The 24,194-nt window shown below is 39.0% G+C and overlaps 1 protein-coding gene and 1 long non-coding RNA gene across 4 annotated transcripts in view; one reads left to right on the forward strand and one right to left on the reverse strand.

Moving 5' to 3' along the window:
* The window catches only part of LOC135224589 (uncharacterized), an 81,135-nt gene extending 78,253 nt beyond the window's left edge, over positions 1–2,882 (reverse strand). The window contains exon 1 of the long non-coding RNA XR_010316774.1: positions 2,708–2,882. This is a non-coding gene — a long non-coding RNA (uncharacterized LOC135224589). The remainder of the gene's footprint in view (positions 1–2,707) is intronic.
* The window catches only part of LOC135224588 (uncharacterized), a 368,063-nt gene continuing 346,747 nt past the window's right edge, over positions 2,879–24,194 (forward strand). For all 3 annotated transcript variants that reach the window (XM_064263722.1, XM_064263723.1, XM_064263724.1), the window contains exons 1-2: positions 2,879–2,982; positions 22,323–22,436. The gene's annotated coding sequence lies outside the window, so the exon portion shown is untranslated. The remainder of the gene's footprint in view (positions 2,983–22,322; positions 22,437–24,194) is intronic.

Raw genomic sequence — 24,194 nt, forward strand, 5'->3', positions numbered from 1 at the left:
AATCTTTATATCTATAATGTACATTTGACGAGTGAATCATTATAAAATTCAACTGATGGGGAGACTCGTAGCTCATCAACGTACATGACAAGACCTTGTTATATAGTTCTTGCAATTTCAAAAGATTACTTCAATGTTATAGTAATAGAGGGACTTTAACATGAATTCAAACATGCTCTAACATCACCAGAATTAACAGCACGGTGAACCTTTTTTAAATTAGAGCACTGCTCCTCCATGTTTCAACCTTTTTGTATGTTCTAATTTTAATTCTTGCACTTTTTATAGTTTTCTATTTTTTAGATACCAAAAACAAATCATATATATATATATATTTGTTCAGTCTTTCTCTTTAATATTTTTTCTTACTTTAGCTTTTGGTCAGCAATATTGATGTTCACTTTAAACATATGTTATGTCTGTTTCAATACTTCTAAAGTCACAGATTGCTATTAACGCTCCTCACAACTATTTCATCACTAGGAAGTAAACAGACATGACTATATTTGTACCTTCGCTATTATAAATATAAAAAATTCATGAGAAAATGTAACATGGCTATCAAAACATACTGATGTTCTGGCATAACTTACTGCATTACATAATTTTAGATATAGAAGGTGGTGAAATAATGGAAAATTTCAACATGAAGAAATCTAACAATAAATTATCATGGAATTAACAATGTGAAAAGGGACTGTATTGTACCTTATCCAATCACAAACAAATGTTTCTTTGCTCTTAAACATAGGTCAGTTTTACATAAACAATTTATTTTATGCTTTTCAAAATCTGAAGATACTCTGTTACATACAACCTTTGATTTGTCACTATACAGCATTTGCTTTTCTTCACACTCAAATTCTTTTGACACATTTGCTTCATCAGGTTAATCATTTCTTGATGAAAAATAATCTAAAACATACTCTGTACATACAAAGCACTGTCAATTATGGAAATGACCACAGGCATAATAATGAGCCTCACCTAACCTTCAAGCAAAAAACTCTTAAAAACTAATTCTAGCCAAAAGTCCACTTTAAAAAATACAGATAGGCTAGTAAAAAGCTATTTATCCTGTAGCCTACTTAGTCATTAGTTTTAAATTTCACTCTCACTTCTATTCTTTTATTGTGGACTTTCATACAAACCATACATATGACAAGACTAATTGTCAATGTTCTTTTTTAATATAAAATATGCTGTTTTAAAATTTCACAACACTTTAACTAAATATGCCATATATAAAGTATACACATTTCTATAGTTTATCAAACACTCTAAGATCACTAGGGTGTGCCTATGTAGAAAAAGCAGTACAGCAAAATCTATTTATTTACCCATCTAAATATTTCACATCCTGTTTATGGTTCTGCCTGCGACCTGTCATTGACAATAGTGTTTACGCCTTGGACTTCCATATTGTCTTACCACAATAACAGCTTAAGCACAACAATTATTCAAGTAGGTTCAAGATTATGCCAGCAGAGTGACAGCTGAACTTCTAAGTGTGCAGATAAAAAATTATGCCACATTTCTTTATAATGAAAAAATGCTTAGGTTTTCAACCAAAATATCTATGATAAAATGAGTTTTTCTAGTCAGTTTTAAAAACGCAGCTTTATGTTAGAGAATTGTAAATATGAAGATGGCAGCTGCACAACTATATAATTTTAACTAAACAATATAGAAAATGGTATGCGTAATGCAGTACAGATCAGAACATTTGAGAAATTTACCAAAATAATGAGAAATTCACTGTATTTTGTCTATAATTTGACTTTTTTTTCCCCAAGGGTTTGGTACTACCTAAACACAGCATCTGTGGAGCTTCTGCCATGTTTAAAACTCAGGGATGAAAGTAAAAACATTAGCAACAAATGGTAAATTTCTCATTATCTTGGTTACATACTCTCATATTATCTCACCTGTCCTGAATTATATACCTATACACCATTTTCAATATTTCTTTGCTAATAGGAAACTATATCAATAAATAGGTAATACCTACCCTCGTGCAGCCTTCTATACATTTGCCAAGAAAACTTTTATCAAGGTTCTGCTTACACCATAGGCTAGTTGGTACTTTCATCATGAAAGTGAACCATATGCCCCACCCTGGAGATCTTGAAGTGTACAGTAACAGACGATAGGGTAGTTACTAACTTACTGGTTGTGACTGATGCAGTTGCCTACCTATAGCATTGAATTTTAACCTGCTCTTTCAAAACAAATTACCAAATTCAGAATGCACTTCAAGGGTTAGGGCAGTAAACTTTGAAATCTTTCAGGAATATGATCATTTTCGCGTAGGTTAATGTGGGCTTTAATTTCTTTCCATAAGAATTGGCTAGCGTTGGTTTCCTTGTCTGTTAAGCGGCCGAGTGCTAAGAGTTCCATAATGAGTTTAACATGTCTGATTTGCTTGGAAGCATTTGTACAGATGTGTGTTGCAGCATGACCGTCACTTGACACAACTCACAAGGACAAAGACAGTGTCTCTTAAGTTTACATGCCAGGATAGGCCTGTATGCTAAGATGCCTTCTATGTACTTAAAGGGATTCATCACATTTGTCAAACTGCTATTGGGGATAAGGTGAATAGCCTTGGGACGCGCCTACAGCTCCTAAAATATGACTCCAAATGACAAATTGCATGGAATAAAAGATGTTCAGCGTGTCGAAACCTACCCGAAAAGCAACTTACCTAACCAGTTTGCATCAATTTGCCGGCCGCCAATTTTTTTCTGAGGAGCGTAACGTAACTTTTTCAAAGTACCGTGTTGACGTGAACGGTACAACGCAGTAGAGCAAAAGTTTGCTCGTATGGGAGCCACGGAAACTGGTGTCGTCATTTGTATTGGTTTGTTTACATCGAGAAAAAATATGGCGCTCACAGCGAATGTGGCGACGCCCTGGTGGCAAACCGGCGAAACATTATAACCACAAGAAGCCACCGTTTCTGCACTGCATTACTATATCGTAAGTATTTACGTATTGTATTGAAGATTTTCATTGGTACAAGTCGAGTTGTGTTCCCAGATATATTAGAGGTTATGGAAATTGGGTGTATTGAATCACAAAGGGGAAAGAGGGACCAATGCTTGTATAGGAAAGGTTTTTAAACGCAATGTCATCTTTTGGTTTTGTCGGTAAGAGGAGGCCATATTGCTTGACACCCAAACTCATCCGAAGTCTCAAACCGCAAATTAAATTCATGAAATTTATCATGTGTCCCTAAATGACAACCGTCTCATCCTCGGCCTTTTGGAATGCAACAAACGTGTGACAGCTTTAAGCTATCCGATAAACAAGCCCGTCGTGCGTTGTTAAATAAGCAAAACACTCGTTAGCCTGAAAAGATATGATGGTCACTCGGTAGTGTTGTACTAATGTTAAACATTGAGCCAATTGAAACGGTCACCAGTTGTAAGTTTAGTGTTAGTGAGATCCGGCATTGTATTGCCAGAAGCCAAATTTTGATGCTACGAATGGCGTAATAGGCCTTTAGTTATCAGGTTTATTTGAATTTACAAGGCATAACCAAGCAAACGTTTGAAGCCAAACAGGGTCATATGTATGTTTTAGGCCTAGTTGCCCACACATGTACTTAATTATGTAAAGGGTCTGCATAAGCCAAGTGGAAATCCTTAGCAGGCTAGGATAGGCAAATCCCGAAGGTGAACATATGTTCAGCTCAGTTATTTCTTGTTTGATTTTCAATGCTGAAGAATTTGGTATCAGTAGAGTAAATACTACACAAGGCACACAAATGATGTTAAATGAAAGCTGATATTTTCTATATGATTGACAGATGCTTGGCATTGATGCTGCTGCAAGAGTAATAGATCTGAAGTAAGTTACTTATGAATTAACAAGATAAAGTTGTGAAGGGGTGAAAGAAATTATGATGCAATTTAGGCCTAAGCCTAGCAGTAACTGTTAGGCCTATTTTCTTAGGATGTATGAAAATTGTGTAGCCTAAATTTGGTATTAGGCATGCTTTGCTCTTGAGTTGAAGAAAGCAGTGTTGTCAATCAAATTTTTGAAGCTGAATTATTTTATGTAAGCATCGTAATTTATATGTAAGTTAAATAGGTTTTAAGCATGAAGTATATCCCATGTATGATGGAGATATTTGTGATTACAAGTGTGTACATCTTGCTTCATCATATTCTATGTAGGATGTTGCCTAGTATATTTTTATTCCATTGCAGATGTCCAGTGTTCAAATGCTGGCAAAGATTGATTCGTATGGGTATGTTCCTTTAAATTCCAGTGTTTTTGCTGTAAACTGTACTAATTAAACTATAGGCCTATACCGAATTGGTTAGTTGGACCAAGCTGTAAACTTGCCCATTCTAGTTAATGCAAGTCTGATAAATCCGTGAGCTAAGTCTAAAACTGTGCAAGATGGATCAGATTGCTCTTACATGAATGGTTAACAAGAAAGGAAAAAACAATAGTAAACCTAGATAGTGATAACCTAGCAACGGGACCTACAGCTTATTGTGGGATCTGAACCACATAATTTCAAGAAATTAATTTCTAATCACCGGAAATAAATTCTTCTGATTCCACGTTTGCAGAGCAGGGAATCGAACTCGGACTACCAAATGGGTTGGTGAGCACGTAACCCACTCGTCCAATGAGGAACTGTTATGATGCCTACCATATGAAAATCATGCAAAGATGGTATCAGCTATGTTTTTTGTGACACGAATGATCACACTGTATTTGCAATTTGTAATGTTTATTATGATAGAGGTAATTGTAAATATACAGTAAATATGTTTAAAACAATGTATAATGTGAATATTACTTAATGCGGGCTTCTGCTTGAGTGTTCTATTTCAAAATTGAGGCTATTCCTTCACTCTGTACTGTATGTTTTCATATTTGAAGTTTTATTTCAGTGTGGACATGATTTCATCAGCAGGACTCTGGCGTACACTTATAAGTTAGCAAACAAGGAAGCGTCCAGAAAAAATGTCAAAACTAGGAAAGAAGCAATCTGTGAATTATGGCAAAGCTAGGAAAGAAGTAATTATTGAACTGCTATATCCAGTGATTATTGATTTCCACAAATGAAAAATGGGAGGCCACGTGGTAAGAAGAAATTCATCTCTCAAATCAACAGAATAGAGACCAAGATAATACGTACCTAGTTGAGAAATTCAAAATTAAAAAGGTGTTTGCTTTACTGTGTTGAGGAATGATATAAAAAACCAAATCAAGATTGGGACCAATATGGCCAGAAAAAACCTTTAAGCTCTTTATCCAACAAACTGCTGGTTTTGAAGCAGATTTTTACTGTTTAAAATGGTATTTGAAATGCCATTTGAAATTAAATCTTCTGAGAGCTCATATTGTTGTTAGAAATAAGTACTAGATGGAAATGAAAAGGCAAAAGGAAAAAAAAAAAAAAAAGTCCTAAAAAATTGTTATTCAACAGAATGATTGATGGTGACAGTTGTGCAATGTTAGTGAAACCATCATGCTTTTAAATTTATAGGTCTCAATATAGAGAGGTGGTAGATGATGTATGGTTTCATTGACAGTCCCAACCCCTGATTTTTTAAAAAGGGAGAGATGGAATCTGGAACTGCATCCATGTGTAAAACATCTGCTAAAATCAATTATAAAATGAGCCTTTCAAGGTACAAACAGCCAGAGGAGGCTTGACAGCAGCAGCCACTCCTACCAAGGATTAATCCAAAAAGATGATGTCTTGTAGAACTTTTCAAGTGCAAGTTTAAAACTGGCAATCTGTGCCAAAATCCTGTCAAGAGGAGTACTACAAGGTGTGTGATTAGGTCCTACTTCATGTAGGGCAGTATACTGGATGCACCATTCAGTAATACTAATTGATTATGATGAAACAAGGAATTGTGACTCTTTGCACATAACACTGGGTATAAACAGTTTTGTAAGTACACCATCCCTCCTAGAGGCTATAAATAAATAAATAAATAAAAAAAATTTGGTAAACAAAGAAAGGCTGATATGAAATAACAAAACAATGCATATTATCTATCTGTCAAATTGTGGTGTCTTGGTCATTGGTGGTCATTTGCCTCCACCTCTCTTGATCTCTGACATATTAGAAATGTGAAAAAAAAAAACTACATTTTAATGTCAAACATGGCCCTAAATTGCTGTGACTGGATATGAAATTATTTTATCTTGGGCTGTTTTCAACTTTGTGCAAGTTCTCATGAGTTTTGATTAATACTGGGAACACTATTCCCTGCTTATCTACCAGTTTTAACAATTTACATCTTCAGTGCATGTGGTTCCTAGTTTTGTCAGGAATTTTGTATTTTTCAGTGCTCCAATATTAATGCTAACTGATACCCTAATTACAGTGGGGCCCCCCCAAATTCGCGTTCTCCGGATTCGCGGACTCTCACATTCGCGGATTTCTCTTGGGAACGTTTCCCCGCATTATTCGCGGTATTTTTCTATGAGAAATATCCACAAATTCCTGTTTTTTTATTTTTCATCATAAAATGTACTTTTTGTGATAAAACTATTAAAAAAACCAAGTATGAAAATTTTTAGTGGTTTTTCTTGAGTTTTAACCAACAAAATAGGCAGTTTTTTAGCATTTTCATAGGGGTTCCAAACATTCAGGTTCTAAATATTCACAGGGGGAGGGGGGGGTCTGGTACGCATCCCTTGCGAATATGGGGGGACCACTGTACTATTTTTCATGACTTAGCCTTGCATAAAAGAATGCATTTCTTTGAATACTGAGTGGAATGCCCTAGTGCCCTCTAAAATTCCTCTTCCTCTATACTAACATTGGAGAATTATGGTAGGCTCTCAAGTTTCTGGGGATCATGTCAAGATTAGCGAAGCCATATATATATATATATATATATATATATATATATATATATATATATATATATATATATATATATACACCCGGACCACCGAGGACAATTTTAAAACCCGCGCGCTGCCAAGTGAGTAAACTCGCCACCATCCTCCCGCTCTCACATTGGTTTCTGATGCTAGTCACTCCATAAGATCCTGCTCTCCTAATGGGCAGCATCTACCCCTTGTGCTCTATGTATTCCATTGGTAAAAGGATGCTGTAAATTGAAAAACATATTCATGCAATACATTTAATAAAAAAAAAACATTAGGTAAAGATAGAATAAAGAATAGAAATGAATGGTTATTATACTGTTTGGTAGTTTCAGTAGTTGAAGAGAGATAATGAAAATTTATCGCTTACTGTGTGCTAGGAAAGGTGATTGCTTGGCGATCGTTTGGTACTCGTAAGTGCTGGATGTAAACAGAAGTTTAGAAGCCTTTTTTTTTTTAATTTATTATAGTTAATGGTTATTTAATAATTATTTGAAATGAGTATATGAAATACATTTAATTAGAAAAATTGTGAATTAGATATCATAAAATATAAAATAAATCAGACTGCTATCATCAAAGCCAACAAGTACATATTTTCTAGAATTCTTCTTCTGTTTTAATATTACGTATATGTTTCATTATAGCCGTCAGTAACTCTGTATCTCCATTAGGTAAAGATAGAATGAAGAATAGAAATTAATGGTTATTATACTGTTTGGTAGTTTCATTAGTTGAAGAGAGATGCTAATGAAAATTTATGGCTTACTGTGTGCTAGGAAAAGTGATTGCTTGGCGATCGTTCGGTGCTCGTAAGAGCTGAATGTAAACAAACGATTGGAAGGGGTTTTTTTGTTTGTTTGTGTATTATAGTTAATGATTAATTAATAATTATTTGAAATTAGTACATACTGATTATTTATACATTTTATTAGCATATTCTAAGCTTTTAGCTTCTTAGGTTTAGATGTCAGAATCAGAGACTAGGCTACAGTAGCAACTGCTAACATAGGCTAGGCTTATTGCTAAGGGACATATGCTAAATTCCTAATATATGCAGTAAAAATGGGGTTGAACATTACATGCAGTTGAATATTACTCAAGTATGTACAGTATTTTGCCTTTTTTGAGTCATATTTCTTCCGTCAGATCGGCGTCATAACCCTAGAACATGTGTTGTAGGCCTGGAAATATAATTTACTGAGGTGGTTTTGTAGGGCTTGGAATGGATTAGGCAATTTACATGTAAAATGTGGTTCAAGATACGAAAAACTCATGATACGAAGGCCGCCTCGGAACTATATATATAATTACATATATATATATACAGTGGACCCCCCCGTATTCGCGTTCTCCAGATTCGGGGACTCACACATTCGCAGATTTCTCTTAGGAAAGTTTCCCTGCATTATTCGCGGAAAATTCGCGCATTCGCGGTATTTTTCTATGATGAATATCCACAAATTCTTGGTTTTTTTGATGAATTTCATCATAAAATGCACTTTTCACATAAGTGACTTACCGAACAGTTACATAGCTTATAGCTTCTTACCTGCGGCACAGGTAAGAAGCTATAAGCTATGTAACTGTTCGGTAAGTATATGTGAAACTTTATTTTATCATAAAAATATCATTTTTGTGATAAAACTATTAAATAAACCATGTAGGAAAATTTTTAGTAAGTTTTTCTTGAGTTTTAGCTAACAAAATAGGCTGTTTTTAGCATTTTTATAGGGGTTCCAAACATTCGCGGGTTCTAACTATTCATGGGGGGGTCTGGTACGCATCCCCCGCGAATACGGGGAGACCACTGTGTGTATATATATATATATATACATATATATATATATATATATATATATATATATATATATATATATATATATATATATATATATATTATATGAATCAAAGTGGTATAAATATTGTCTTGAAAAATAGTGGGTTCGCTAATCTTGACATGATCCGTTTCTAGTTAACCCTTAATGGACAGATTGACTTTGGAGCAATAGTAACAGGTTTGAGGTGGTGGACGGATGGATCCTGGAGATAAACAATATTATGTGCCATCGATTTGGAAAGAATTGGGTGGGAAAGAGGTGCCAATACTTTTATAGCCCATAATTTGTTCATGAAACTTACCTGTCAGATATATATATAGCTGTATTCTCTGAAGTCCGACAGAATTTCTAAAACTTACGACACACGTAGTGGGAGTTAGGGTGGTTAGTACCCATTCCCTTCCCGCCGCTGGGAGGCGGGTATCAGGAACCATTCCCATTTTCTATCAGATTTCTTCTGTCGCCGGTGTCGTAAACATCTGTTTACACACCTCCGCCTCAGGATTTTGGAAAACTTTTCATATTGCTTGAGTATCCTCTTGACTTTTTGGTTTTTTGATTGGATCGATAGCTTGGCATACGTGATTTGGACTGTTTTTTTATTTTGGCTTAGATTTTTCCCTTAAAAATGTCTGGATGTAGTTCGGCTAGCGCCAGGGTGTGTTCGAAAGTGGAATGCAAGGTTAGGCTTCCTAAAGCCTTGGTTGATCCTCACACATTGTGTAAAGGGTGTAGGGGGCAAGAGTGTAGATTTGATTTGCGCTGTAATGAGTGTGAAAGCTTAGATGATTTGCAATGGAAGATGTATGAATCCTACGTTAAGAAGTTAGAACGTGATAGGATTAGGAGGTCTTCCTCCAGGAGTAAGTCGGGTAGCAGACAGGGTATTAATGTATCCCCTTCTAACCCTCCTTTAGATTTTGTGTCTCCTAACCCTGTAGTGTTGCCTTCGGGCCCTCAAGTGGTGTCTGCGGAGGTATGCCCTTTCGCTTATTCTGGATTCATTGAAGACGCTTGAATCTAAAGTGCTTGCCCTTGAAAACAGGCAAAATAAGTGCAGTGATAGTGCCCCTAGTGAAGTGGAGGGGGCGTCAGATCGGCCCTATAGCGCCTCTAGGCTGGGACCTCTGCCGGACTCCCAGGACTCAGGGAGAGGGCATGTTGAAGGCCGAAGGAGGGTTTACGGGGAAAATCCCCACCGATCTGGCGTCCCTTCAGCAGTTCCTGTGGACGCTTCCCAGGCTGCTAAGGAGCGTGCTCGAGCACGTATCCTGAAGGATTGTTTCTCGTCTTCCGACGCGTCCTCCCCGCGCAAGGGGTGGGAATCTCGTTCGGATTCGCGACCTTTGAAGAGGACTCTTCAAGAGCTGGACGCTTCACGTCATGCTTTGTCTGAGTGGCATTCTTCTCCGGAAAGCGTAGCTTTTCCGCCCCAGAAGAAGTATAGGACGTCATCCGACGATGACGCCCTCGAGCGCCCCAGTCGCTCTAGAGCCAAGGCTGTTCCTGGAGAAGGAAGAAGGCGTCCCCCTCGCCCCTCTCCTTCTCGCAAGCGCAGCTCGTCGCGTAAGGAGACATCTCAGGACAGGAGATCATCAATTGCGATGCAGCGGCAACTGGACGCTTTACTGAAGCAGAAGGAGACGGTCCCTCGTCGAAGGAAAGACGATAGACTGCCTATCAAGAGATCTAAGCAGTCTTCTCCAATGGCTCCTTTTTCGTCCCCGTCTTCTGATTTTTCGCCCTCTAGACGTCGTTTTGCTCCCCAGGGTTCATCTAGAGGTGACGTTAGACGCCAGGTTAGAGAGAGTTCTCTGCATGCTCCTCTCTCTTCCCGTAGAGAGGACGCTCGGCGTTCCGACTTCGACGCTTCTGCTGACGACGATTTGGTAACTGTCGAACGGACTTCTTTGCGTTCTGCCCCTCTTCGACATGACAGTGTTGACGCTCAACGTTACGTTAGTCGGGCAGTGGATCAAGTTTCTTCTTCGCTGGACGTTCGTAAGGACGCTTCGCGGGACGGTAGAAGAGTCTCTTTGATGGACGCTCGGTTGGACGCTGATTTTTGGACGCTAGGAGAACGCTACATTGGACGCTCAGATGGACGCTCGTAGACGTTCTAGTAAGACCTCTGTGGACGCGAATGTGGAAGTTCGCTGTCACTCGGATGTGGTTCCCGAGACTTTGGCACGTTCGCCTCTAAAGGTGATTCCTGATCCTGTTACTGTTAAGGATCCGTTACCCTCGTCTTCTCTTCATCGTTCAGATAGGAGACTTGGAGCTAAAGGACTTCTGCCTCTTCCTTCGGACTTGCACTCGGGTAGGGAAAGAAGGAGAACTTAGCGGTTCTTCGGAGGAGTTTGATGATGATTGGAACAAACCTGCTATAACGTCTGCCTCGTCAGATTATCAAGTTTTGGCACGACTACTTCGTGATTCGTTTGGCGATACTTTTCAGCCAGCTGCTCCTCCTTCTCCTCCTTCTCAGTTTTCGTCGTCGAAGACAAGCAATCTCCAGGTTTCGTGAAGATGAAGACGTCGTTATCTACGAGAAGAGCTTCCTACGGAAGGTTAACGCCTGGATGGAGTCTAGGAAAGCAAAAGGAAGAACTACTTTCGCCCTGCCTCCGTCTAGACTTAGCGGTAAGGCAGGGATGTGGTAATGAGACAGGCGAGGAATTAGGATTGAAGGTTCCTACGTCGGCTCAAGGTGATTTCGCCAGCGTGGTGGATGCCTCAAGGAGGGCCCTTTTAGCTTCGGCTAAAGTTTCTTGGACGACTTCCGAACTGGACCATCTTTTGAAGGGACTATTTAGGTCTTAGAAGTATTCAACTTTTTAGACTGGTGTCTTGGAGCCTTAGACAACCAATCTCGTAAGCCAGACTCGATCAGCTTGGGGGAGCTGTCCAGCGTGGTATTGTTCATGCATGGACAAGGCCGTCAGGGATGGCTCAGAAGGAGTTTTTTTTTAGCCTCTCATTTTTCAGCAGGGGTTCTTAAGAAAAGGTCGCTTTAATTGCAACTTCGCGGCTAAGTCTGTCTCTCCCGCTCAGAGGACAGAACTTTTGTATGCTCCCTTCTCGAGTCATCTCTTCCCCCAAGCTATGGTGAAGGATCTGGCAGTGAGTCTGCAGGGAGAAAAGCCACACAAAGACCTGTTGGCCTCAGTCTTCGAGACGTCCGGCTGGCCCTTCAACGTCGTCAGGAACGCAACAGTTTAGAAAGCAGAAGCCCTTTCGTGGAGGGACTTCCGCTAGATCGTCTCCTCGAGGAAGAAGCCTTCCTAGAGGTAGAGCCCCTTCCAAGTCTAGGGGTAGAAGTGAGAGATCGTGCCCTTCAGTCACCGGTAGGAGCCAGGCTGCAGTTGTTTGCAGAAGCCTGGAGAGTAAGAGAGGCAGACACCTGGTCTCTCGACGTCATAGAGAAGGGTTACAAGATCCCTTTCATAAAGCTGCCCCCGTTGACTTCCACTCCCAGGGACTTGTCCCCATTGTATCCGCTAACAAAGCGAAAGATACTTTTCGACCTGCTCGAGCAGATGCTCGAGAAAAGAGCAGTGGAACAGGTTTTAGATCTGGCAACGCCAGGATTTTATAACAGATTGTTTCTTGTACCGAAACAATCGGGAGGGTGGCGGCCCGTCTTGGATGTAAGTCGTCTAAACCTCTTTATAGAGAAGCAGAGGTTCAAGATGGAGACACCTCAGTCAGTTTTCTGGGGGCCTTAAGACCTGGAGATTGGATGGTATCACTCAACCTCCAGGACGCCTACTTTCACGTCCCGATACATCCCCAATCGATGAAGTACCTTCGGTTCATATTGAAAGGGAAGGTCTTTCAATTCAGGGCTCTTTGTTTCGAACTGAGTACGGCCCCTTTTATCTTCACCATCTTAATGAAGAACGTGGCGAGGTGGCTCCATCTTTCCAACATCAGAATCTCGCTCTATCTGGACGACTGCTCATACGAGCCTCCTCGCAGACCCGGTGCCTGAAGGACTTGCAGACGACTCTGTCTTTAGCTGCGTCCCTGGACTTCTGGTGAACTTCGAGAAGTCACATCTGACCCCAACACAGTCCATCGTGTATCTGGGGATTCAGATGGATTCAGTGGCTTTTCGGGCTTTTCCGTCCCAGGAACGTCAGCAACAAGGCATAGAAAAAGTGTCGGCCTTTCTAGGGAAGGATTCATGCTCGGTGAGGGAATGGATGAGTCTGCTGGGGACCATTTCCTCGCTGGAGAAGTTTGTTTCCCTGGGGAGGCTACACCTCCGACCTCTTCAGTTCTTTCTGTCGGACAGCTGGACAGAAAAGGACAACTTCGACATGAAGTTAAACATCTCGGAAGAGGTGAAGAACCATCTAAGATGGTGGCTCGATCCGTGGAAGCTGTCAGAGGGCATATCCCTCAAGCTTCAGAACCCCGACCTAGTGTTGTTCTCCGACGCGTCATCCACGGGGTGGGGAGCAACTGTAGGGGGGGAGGAAGTGTCAGGTACCTGGAGAGGGGAACAGGTAACCTGGCATATCAACTTCAAAGAGCTGGCAGCGGTTCAATTAGCGCTCCAGTTCTTCCAGAACAAAGTCTCCTGTCGTGTGGTTCAAGTCAACTCGGACAACACCACAGCCCTGGCATACTTGAAGAAACAAGGAGGAACACACTCTCGCTCCCTGTTTTCTCTAGCGAAAGAGATCCTACTTTGGGCGAAGGAGAGAGAAGTCACAATATTGACAAGATTCATTGCCGGAGTCGAGAACGTCCGGGCAGATCTCCTCAGTCGACAAGGACAGTTATTGCCGACAGAGTGGACTCTCAATCAAGAAGTATGCCAGGAACTGTGGGGTCTTTGGGGATGCCCACCTTATTGGGACATCTTCGCAACATCAAGGACGGCGAGAGTTCCTCTCTGTATTGCTCCCCCCCCCCCCCCCCGGTTCTCGATCCGGGAGCAGTAGCAGTAGACGCCCTTCTTATGGGATTGGACGGGCCTGGATCTCTACGCTTTTCCCCCCTTCAAGATCCTGGGGGAGGTGATGAGAAAATTTGCAGCATCGGAGGGGACGAGGTTGACTTTAATCGCCCCCTTTTGGCCCGCAGCGATCTGGTTCACAGAGGTGATGTTCTACCTAGTGGATTATCCGAGATCTCTTCCGTTAAGGAGAGATCTACTCAAACAGCCCCACTTCGAGAGGTACCACAAAAACCTCTCCGCTCTGAGTCTGACTGCGTTCAGACTATCCCAAAGTTGGCCAGAGCGAGAGGTTTTTTCGAAATCAGTGGCTAAAGCTATCGCCACCGCGAGGAGACCATCATCAATCGCGGTTTACCAATCGAAGTGGGCAGCCTTTAGAAGTTGGTGTAAGAGAAAAGGAGTTTCCTCTACCACTACCTCTGTGAGCCAGATCGCCGACTTCTTGCTTTATCTGAAACAAGATCTAAAGTTGGCAGTGTCAACTATTAAAGGCTACAGAAGCGTTCTATCTGTAGTTTTTCGCCATAGAGGTCTTGACCTCGCTAACAATAAGGATCTCCATGATCTATTGAGATCTTTCGAGACGACCAAGGTACCACTACCGAAGCTACCTTCGTGGGAACCTAGATGTGGTCCTAAATATTTAATGTCAAATCGTTTTGAACCTCTTTCCTCTTCGTCTCTACGAGATTTGACGAAGAAAACTGTATTCCTAACTGCTCTGGCGACGGCGAAGAGAGTTAGCGAAATACAGGCTATCAGCAAACACGTCGGTTTCAAAGGGCATAATGCAGTCTGCTCTTTGAGTATGTCGTTTCTGGCCAAAAACGAAAAACCCCTTCCAATCCGTGGCCTAGAACATTCGAGATCAAGGGTATGGCAGAGATCATTGGTCAAGAGCCAGAAAGAGTCCTGTGTCCTGTTAGGGCTTCTTAGAGAGTATATTCGTAGAACGAAGGATTGCCGAGGTTCTGCAGAGAACTTATGGTGTTCGGTCAAGAGACCAAACATGCCCATGTCCAAGAATGCACTGGCATTCTTTTTAAGAAACACCATTAAAGAGGCGCACGCTTCTTGCAAAGACAGTGACTTGAAGATACTTAAAGTTAACGCGCACGAAGTAAGGGCTATTTCGACCTCAATAGCCTTTCAGAAAAACATGGCTCTTAAAGATATTTTAAGTGCTATTTTCTTTTTTTGGAGGAGTAACTCAGTGTTCGCCTCGCACTACCTACGGGAGGTTGAGAACGACCTATGAAAGCTGTTACTCTCTCGGACCATACGACGCCGCAGACACTATTTTGGGGGCAGGAGGTAGCACTCATCCTTTCCCATAGAAAAGGGTATGTGAGAATATTTGTATGTTTATGGTTGTAGGGTCGGCTGCCAAGTACAGTCGTCCCTTCCTTTAGCCTTTGGTATATTTGGGATTTTTGTTTTGTTGTTAGGCTAACTTAGGTGTGGTTTTTGCCTCGTTGCCCTCAGAAGTATGGTCATGGTCTAGTCACATTGTGGTCCCGTCCCCGTTGACAGATCATCTAGAGCGCACCAACTACATAGGTCACTACCTTGTTGGTAACTCTAGTGAAGCAGAAGCAGGCTTGGGTGACAGTAATCACGAAGTCAGCTATGGCTAACATGGTAAGGAACCCAGATGTCAATCATATACATTTAGATGTTTTCTAAAATCCTTTTTCTGTCTCTCCCACCGCCAAAGGTGGATTCAGCTATATATATCTGACAGGTAAGTTTCATGAACAAAATGCTATTGTTAAGATACAATAAAGTTTGTTCATACTTACCTGGCAGATATATATATTTTTTAGTACCCACCCACCTCCCCTCAGGAGACAGTGGAGATAGAAATCTGATAGAAAATGGGAATGGTTCCTGATACCCGCCTCCCAGCGGCGGGAATGGGTACTAACCACCCTAACTCCCACTACGTGTGTCATAAGTTTTAGAAATTCTGTCGGACTTCAGAGAATACAGCTATATATATATCTGCCAGGTAAGTATGAACAAACTTTATTGTATCTTAACAATATCATATTCACTTAAGGCAACTTTTACACTGACTAAGATCACGAGTGTGGGCATCTCAGGACTTAAGTATTGCTTGTGACCTGAAGGGGGGGGAATGTTCTGCGTCTATCTCGTGACATCTTTTTGTAAATTTGTCGTAAATATACCTAGGGGTTGCTGTCATTTTTTTGTTCTCGTCCTTTATGATAGTATGTTGGTTGTAAATGTAATTTTACAAAGAAAAGTGCAAAGAAATATTAAAAAAGCAAATAAAAGTGAAAAAAGTTACTGACTCTTCATTCTCTGTAATAAATTTACTTAAATATTTTTCAACAAATATGCTAAGAATTTGTTATTGCTTTTATTTCTTATCTGTTTTGATATTGTGTGAGCAGTAATTATAATTTTACATAATAATATAAATTTATTTATTAAAAAAAAATAAATATAAGTTGGTAAAATTTACGATTATCATATAAGAGTCCCTACAAGGGTTTGTAAATTGTCCTTTTTCTTTCCCCATGTATATTTGCATATCTCCCTCTTTCCATGGATTTTTTTTTCTTTCTTTCTTTCTTTTCCTCCTCTCATAAATTGGCCAACCTCAAAGTTTACCCGGCCTGAGGAGCTGCATATCAATATATTTACCCGTCCAGTAAGTGTTAATCCACCTTCTCATTCTTTATGACCAAAATGTCATTACATATCCAGTGTCATCTTGCTGAACTTTTCTGTCATATTTTTAATAATGCTTATTTTTTCCCAGAAAAAAAGCTAAAAAAAAATCCTCATAAGCACTTTTACACTTTTATAGCTGATTATATTGTAGAGGTCATCAGATTACATAAAGTATTGTAAATTGGGACATATTTGGATGAATTTATATATATTTTTGTACCCATTTGTGTATTTGGATGTAATAATATACATGTATATATATATATATATATTATATATAATATATATATATATAATATATTATATATATATATAATTATATAATTAATTAATATATATATATATTATATATATATATATTATATAATTTATATAATTATATATAGATATATATAATATATATTAATTATTAGTTAATAGTATATCTATATACTATATGTATATATATATCATATATATATATATATATATATATAATATATTATACACACACACACACACACACACACACACACTATATATAAATGATGTCTGCAAACACCATAACCTTTGGGTTGACCTTAGACGTCTGTAGAAAATGCATGTAAATGGCCCATATGTTAATCTTCAATCATCCCAAACATTTCAAGGACAGTTCAGACTGGGGATCATTAGAGGAATAGACAAATTTTATTGTAAATTACATTCAGCATATGCAGCTATGGTTTTTGATGAAGCATGTAAATGAGTAGCCTTCCTTTAGAAAAGAGACTTGTCGTGAACTATAACACCTATAATATCTAAGAATTGTTCATTAAGGCACTACAATTATCAAATGCATAGTTAAGGTTAATTCATTAGAGAGTAAACAAAAGCTGTTTGACTTTATGTGAGCATAAAATGCACATTAATATGTACAACAAGCTTTGGTTTTGCACATTCACTAACATTTAAAACAAAAACTCTGACTTTGGACATAAAATACAATGTAAATTCTGTTTAAAGTAAAATAAAAATTTAGCTTTTTGTGTACTATGCTTAGTAATTTCATACAATCAACTTACCTGTCAGATATATACATAGCTAAGACTCCGTCGTCCCTATGTATATATCTGCCAGGTAAGTATGTATGAAACTTTATTGTATCATAACAATATCATTTTTCCATGATTTATTTTTTCTTTTTTTTTCATGAGCAAATGACAAATACCAAAAATGAAAGTTTGCCTTTTTAGATGAGATTGTATTTTCAGATGACCAGCATTCACTTTGGCCATAAAATATTCTTTCCCTTTTATCAAGCTTGGACTCCTTAGCATATCCAACTGTTTCAGTGTCATCAATTTCACAGTACTATGTACGTACTGTATTTGTCTTGTGACAATGAAATTTACAAAAGCTTTTTTTTAGTTCCATGCACTTTTTTTAAGAAATGAACTGAAGGGTTAGTGTTACCGCAAATACTAATGCCATACAAAATTCCCCTTCAGTTTCATGTGAATTTGCACCACAACCTATTCATGTAACTGAGGATGATTTTTTTTGCCTTTTTTGTGTGATTTGCCTTGTTAGTTTTGATGTACTCCTTTCCTTTTGCTTTCATTCATTTTTTCACTTTCTATAATGGGTGGTTGTTTAGAAGTTTCCTCTGAGACTGGGAATCTGTTGTTGTGTCAGTCATCCAACTATATTATACTTCATATCCCCCTGAAGCCCCACTTTTGTTGCTGCCTCATAAACTTTTACTAGTACGTATTGGTAGTTTAACTTCAACTTTCCTTACTGGTACTTTATTTTTGATTGCCTCACATAGCCTCACCAGTTCTAGTAGTTAACCATTAACTTTCCTTATCAGTATCTGTTTTGGATTTGTTGTGGCTGTAGCATGTCTGTAGCAGTGTACTTCAAAGTAGAAGGGTGGGGCTTGGGCTTAGACAAAGGATTATCGCTGTCTTGCTTGAACCCACCCAAAATGACAAGAAAATACATATTACCTATAGCACAGTTATATATATTATATATATATATACGTATATATGAATGTAAATTGTTTCTTTTTTTTTCTACACACTTGTCTATATAATTTCTCATACCATCTGTTTACAGTTGTTTTTTCCTGTGTTAGAAAGTGTAAACTTTGAAAAACTAATAATATGATATGCCTGGAATTATATTTTTACCCAACTTCAAATTAATGACAATGTTTTTACCATCTCAGTTCACGAAGCTTCTAGATGAAAGATCATGACTGTCTAACAGCTTATGCACAACAACGAGGTTGTCTAGAGGAGAGGAGAGAGACCTTTAGAGATTTAGAGAATCTTTGTGGGAGTACCTTAGGAATATACTTAATTCTGAGGGAACTGAAATAGTCCCATTATATTAGTTAGAAAGAGCTGATGGCTTTGAAAGGCTAGATAAAGGGAAAGGATAAGGTGAAAGAAATAGTGAAGGCTGGAGATGGTTGAAGGGCTGGATCTGTTTGTTGCAAACACAGGTTTCCAAAAGAGGAAACAACATCATACAACATACAGTAGTAGACAGTAGGAGACAGATTATCTACTTACAAGAAACAGAGATATAAGGACTGGTATGGATAGATATATGCATATAGAATAGATAATACATGGAGTGTGTGTGGTCACACAGTACAAATTGTTTGTGATGGAACGATGAATTGGTCAAGAGAGGAAAAGAAGAGATTTACTGTGAAAAAAATTAAAATATGGAAAGTGAAGAATGCAAAAAATAAAATTGGAATGTAAGATCAAAGATACCAATTGTAGAGAAGTTTGGCAAAAAGTGGAGATGGCACAGAGAGGATATGGAAAGATGAATTAACAGTTGAAAATCCAGGTGATGCAAGAGCAAGAGAGTATATAGAAATGCCAATAAGGTAAAGAAGTTTGTGGCTCAGTCAAGAAATAAAGCTAAGAAACCTCTCTCTGAGAAACTAGGGACCAATGAAGAAAAGGGGAACAAGTGGTTTATTAAATATTCAAGGCCAGGGGAAGGGCAAAAACAGATATAGAATGATGCAGATACGTGAAGGACAAAAATGGCAACACACTGACACAGAATAAAGATATGAGATGGAAAGAATACGTACTTTGGAGAACTTCTAAATGGAAAAAATGAACAAGGAGATGAAGAATGTACAGAATAACCTGCTGGAGATGTGAAGGAATGAAGAAAGAATTCCTTTTAACTGGGAGAAGAGTGTAATTGTGTACATCTATAAGCAAAGGGGTGAGGAATGTGGAAATTTAAGAGGAATTGAGCTCGTGGAACATGCCTGAAATATTGAAAAGACTAATTGAAAACAAACTGCACAAATTTGTTGACTCCAAAATACAATTTGAATTTATGATCGTGAGAAACAATACATACTACTAGTATATGCCCTCTTTATTGTTAGTTGCAGAAAATTTTTTTGGAAGGTAACAGGAAGCTGTACTGGTATTTATTGACTTAGAAAAAGCACATGACCATGAACCAAGGCAAAAAGTATGAAGGTGCTTGAGGGTGAAGGGTGTTTCTGAAAAATATGATGGTTGGTACAAGATTTGTAATCAGGAGCAACCACGCAAGTAAGAAGCTCTGTTGGAGCTACAGAAAAGTTCAAAATGAGGGCCGGTCTCCATAAGAATCAATTCCTAGCCCCTACATCATTGACCTTTTGATTGATGTTATGATATCAGAGAGGCGGTCCCTTGTAGTGCTATGTTTTCTGATGACATATTGATGGACAGAACTAGAGGAGGAGTTGAGCATAAGGTAGGAAGGTGGAGACAGGCACTACAAGATAGATGGGAGGAGAAGGAAGACAGGGAACAGTAAAATTGGGTCAAAATGACATCAATGTAGTTAAAACTGTTAAATATCCAGGATAAAATGTGACAAAATGGAGGTACGGACTCTGAAAACAGCCACAGAATACAAGGTGGTTGGATAGACTGGTGAAGATTGTCAGTGATATAGTGTGAAGGGATATTGTGTGACAGGAGGTTTAGTGCCAAGGTTAAAGAAAAGTATTTTAAGTGTAGTCAGATCAGCAATGGTTTACGAATTCACGGTTTGGCTGATAAGGCTAAAGAATGAATGTGGCAGAGATGAGGATGTTGAGGTGTATATGTGGAGTCACAAAAAGAGATAAGATCAGAAATTAATATATTAGAGGAACAGTTAAGGTATCAGAAAACCAACAGTAAAGTGGTTTGGTCATGTAATGTGGAGAGAAGATTATAATGAGCATGGAGGTTGAGGGAACGAGATGAGGAAGGAAGGCCAAAGATCAGATGGAAAGACAAAACGGCAAATGTCCTTTGGGAGAAAGGTCTAAGAAATCAGGATGTATTGGACAGTGGAAGGTGGAGAAGGCTGATAGAAAACAGCAGTCCCATATAGAAATGGTTCTAAGCTGGAAACCTAAGAACAGGAAGCTATACTGGTATTTTGTAAATCTAAAAGGCTTTTGTCAGTTTATCCAGAGAATTGGTTTATTGGAGTCCAAGAAAGAAGGAGTTCCCAAGAGACTCGTAAGTATGATAAAGGTAAAGTACTATAAGGGAGCTAGAACAGTAGTAAGACCAAAATATGGGACGACAGATCCATTGAAGTTAAGATTGGATTACATTAAGGATCAGATTCAAGCCCATTCCTCTATGTAGCTTTAATGGATATCCTGAGTGTAAAAGTGAGAGGAAATATGCTCTGGGATCTGCTGCTTGCAGATGACCTGGTTTTAACAGCAGCAACAGAAGTATAATTAAAATAGAGGTACAGGGCTTTGCAGTAATACCTGAAAAGTTGAGTACGTAATGCTAAGCAGGAGAGAGGGAAGAAAGGAACAACTAATAAGATGGCTGGTAGTTAAAGTACATAGTAAGCGCCTCAGTGGCGTGGTTGGTTTGGTGTTTGCTTCTCACCTCGGTGGTCGCGGGTTCGATTCTCGGCCATGCCATTGAGGAGTGAGAGACGTGTATTTCTGGTGATGGAAGTTTGCTCTCAACGTGGATCGAAGTCATGTAAAGTCGTTGGTCCCGTTGCTGAATAACCACTGGTTCCATGCAATGTAAAAACACCATACAAACAAACAAACAATAAAGTACATAGTTTGCAGTACTTTGGCCGTGTCATAGGCAAAGAGGATGGAGTGAGATGACGGTGCAGCAGAGAAATAAAGCAACTTGGGCAAAATGGAGGTAGGTTTCTGGGGTGATACATGAAAAGAAAATGGCTTTAAGACCTAACATATCAAGGTCTACAAAACAGTGATCAGAGCAGCAATATTAAGGTCTACAAAACAGTGATCAGACCATTGATGCTCTTTGGTGCAGAAAAGAGGGTGCGAGGCCTTGAAAGAAAAGAGATGAGAATGTTGAGATGGATCCTTGGAGTGTAATTCTTGGAAAGAATTGAAAGTTAACAACAAAGAAAGGACTCCAGGTTTGTATGGTTATGGAAAAATACATTTTACTTTCAAAAATGTCATTTTTCAGTGCTTAGCAAAGATGTTAGACCCAAGAGCACTTTATTAGAGTGGATTTTGGGTGGCGGGGGGGGGGACAAAGTTTGGTATACTTGGTCACAGCATTAGAAATATTTATTGCAGAATAAATAAACTAAATGGTAATTCACATACATTGGTATGAAGGTAATCATTTCAATCTGGCAATGATATGAATTCTCTAGATATGTAAGTATGTATCTGGTATTTTAGGAATGATACTACATTGGACTACATTTGAAATGCCTGCTGTCCATTCAGAGATAATAAATATTTGAGGTGGAATATGTATTTGTATATCCAGTACTTTCCCATCATCATATTTTCTTATTCAGTACTTGTACTTTATAGTTTAAACCTTTTTAAACACTTAATAAATCCATGAATATTTATTGTTAAACTTGCTGTCTTGTGATCTAAGTTTTTTCTGCTATTTCAGAGTTTATCATGACTGTTTAGACAGAAATGCAGTTCAAACCTGCATGAAGTCACAAAAGGTAGACTGATCTACCTCCCATGCATTCAGACACAGGGAGAGTTTTTATTTAATCAAGTAAGTGAGAAAGCTGCTGTTTTATTTATCACTTACAGTTGCAATTTCATGCTTATGAGGTTTTGTAACTAAGCTGTCATTTTTCTGCTTTAATGCGTACACAGTTCTGAATTCAGCAAATATGGGAGAAAATTTTTATAATTATTTGGAAGTGGTAGGTTTAACATGACAAGCCATACTCATAATATACTCTGGTATGGTAAATGGTAAAATGGAAATAACTAAAAAAAAAAAAAAATGGTTAGATTTTGTAAGAAGAGCTTACTGGGTATACAGGCCGTCCAAATGTATGTTTTCAGAACAGTAAAGAAATCCACCATAAAGCATTGCAGAATGATATCTCTATTCTAATAGTATTTTTATAAAAATGCAGAAAAGGAAAATTATCATTGTAACATGATTATTGTTATGGAGTTCATACTATGAAAATGAGGCACATATTTGAAGATGTACATAATGAAAGATTTTGTTTGTTTCTCTTCCCCGCTGTTAAGACATTTGCCTGTGGACTTATCTTAACATGGTTCTGCCTGCTGAAGTTTTTAGTTTGCTCGCTGTTTGACTGTTTTTTGGCTAACAACGCCTATTGACTCTTGCATATGGTATTGTAATACACCACCTGAACACCTGAATTAGCCCTGGTCACCTGGCCAGCCCGAACAACCCACAAAATTACCCACACCTAGGTAAAATTTTAACTGCCAGCATTACAAACGCTGCAGGTAAACACGTTTACTAAGTCACCTGTCCACAGTTGGCAACGCTGCCGCCAGCAACCAACTGACAGTGACCACTTACGTCAATCGCATTTTGTTCTCTCGGCGGTCGACGATTCTTGCAGTGTGCGAACCTTTTGGTCACAGCCCGACCCCCTACTGTGTTCTTGGAATAAGATTTGTTGATGCCTTCAGCTTGTTTTGGATTTCGCCTTGGTTTTCACACTGCCTCTTTGATTGAAGATAAGGACTCGGACTGCAAAATGGACTCTGCTTCAAAGGATCCTCCCCCAGCTAAGACACCTCCAGACCATCCCAGTGAAGATGCAGCAACTCATCACTCCTGTACCGCCTGCAAATGGAGGATGAATACACTCAAATATGATCGACATTCCTTGTGTATATCATGTAGGAAGATTCAATGCATTCTAGGTCGTTGATGTGACAGGTGTAGGGATTGGTCTACGGACCAGATGCAGGCTTATATTAAACACAGGAAAGCCTTGCTTCCAAGAGTAAGGGTAGTTTATCTTCAGGGGTTAAACCCAAGGAAGAGGAAGCTAGTGAATTAGAGTTTTAAGAAGTTGAAAGATAGGTTGACATCAAGTATGTGTGGGTTGTTTACTTTGTTAAAGTCAAAGTTGCAAGACGAGATGAAAGTTAGCAATAAGGAACAAATTACTAACTGTTCTCTTCCAGCTCCCCTGCTTGTTCCAGAACCAGCCCTGACGGGTGCCAGGGGTCATGGAGATCCAAAAACCGAAAGGTAGGAACTACCGACCCCCCTGGGGAGGAGCAGGCAGTTTGCAGCAGAATTCCCCTATTCCCCTGAAAACGTAAGTCTAATTATAAAATCAGAAATAGGAATGATGCAGACAGCTAAGGGTGTTAGGGATCAGTTAGGTGAGGCACGGTTCCAAGGACCGTTGCCTTCAAATCCTTTATTGTTCATACGTGAACAAGCTCGGTCTTGACAAATGGATAATTTCTAGTGCCTAGCTGGATACGGTTAAATCGCAGATGAAAGCAAGGAATCTTGTGA

Source organism: Macrobrachium nipponense, chromosome 12 (genome assembly GCF_015104395.2).
Source record: "Macrobrachium nipponense isolate FS-2020 chromosome 12, ASM1510439v2, whole genome shotgun sequence".
Classification (NCBI taxonomy): domain Eukaryota; kingdom Metazoa; phylum Arthropoda; class Malacostraca; order Decapoda; family Palaemonidae; genus Macrobrachium; species Macrobrachium nipponense.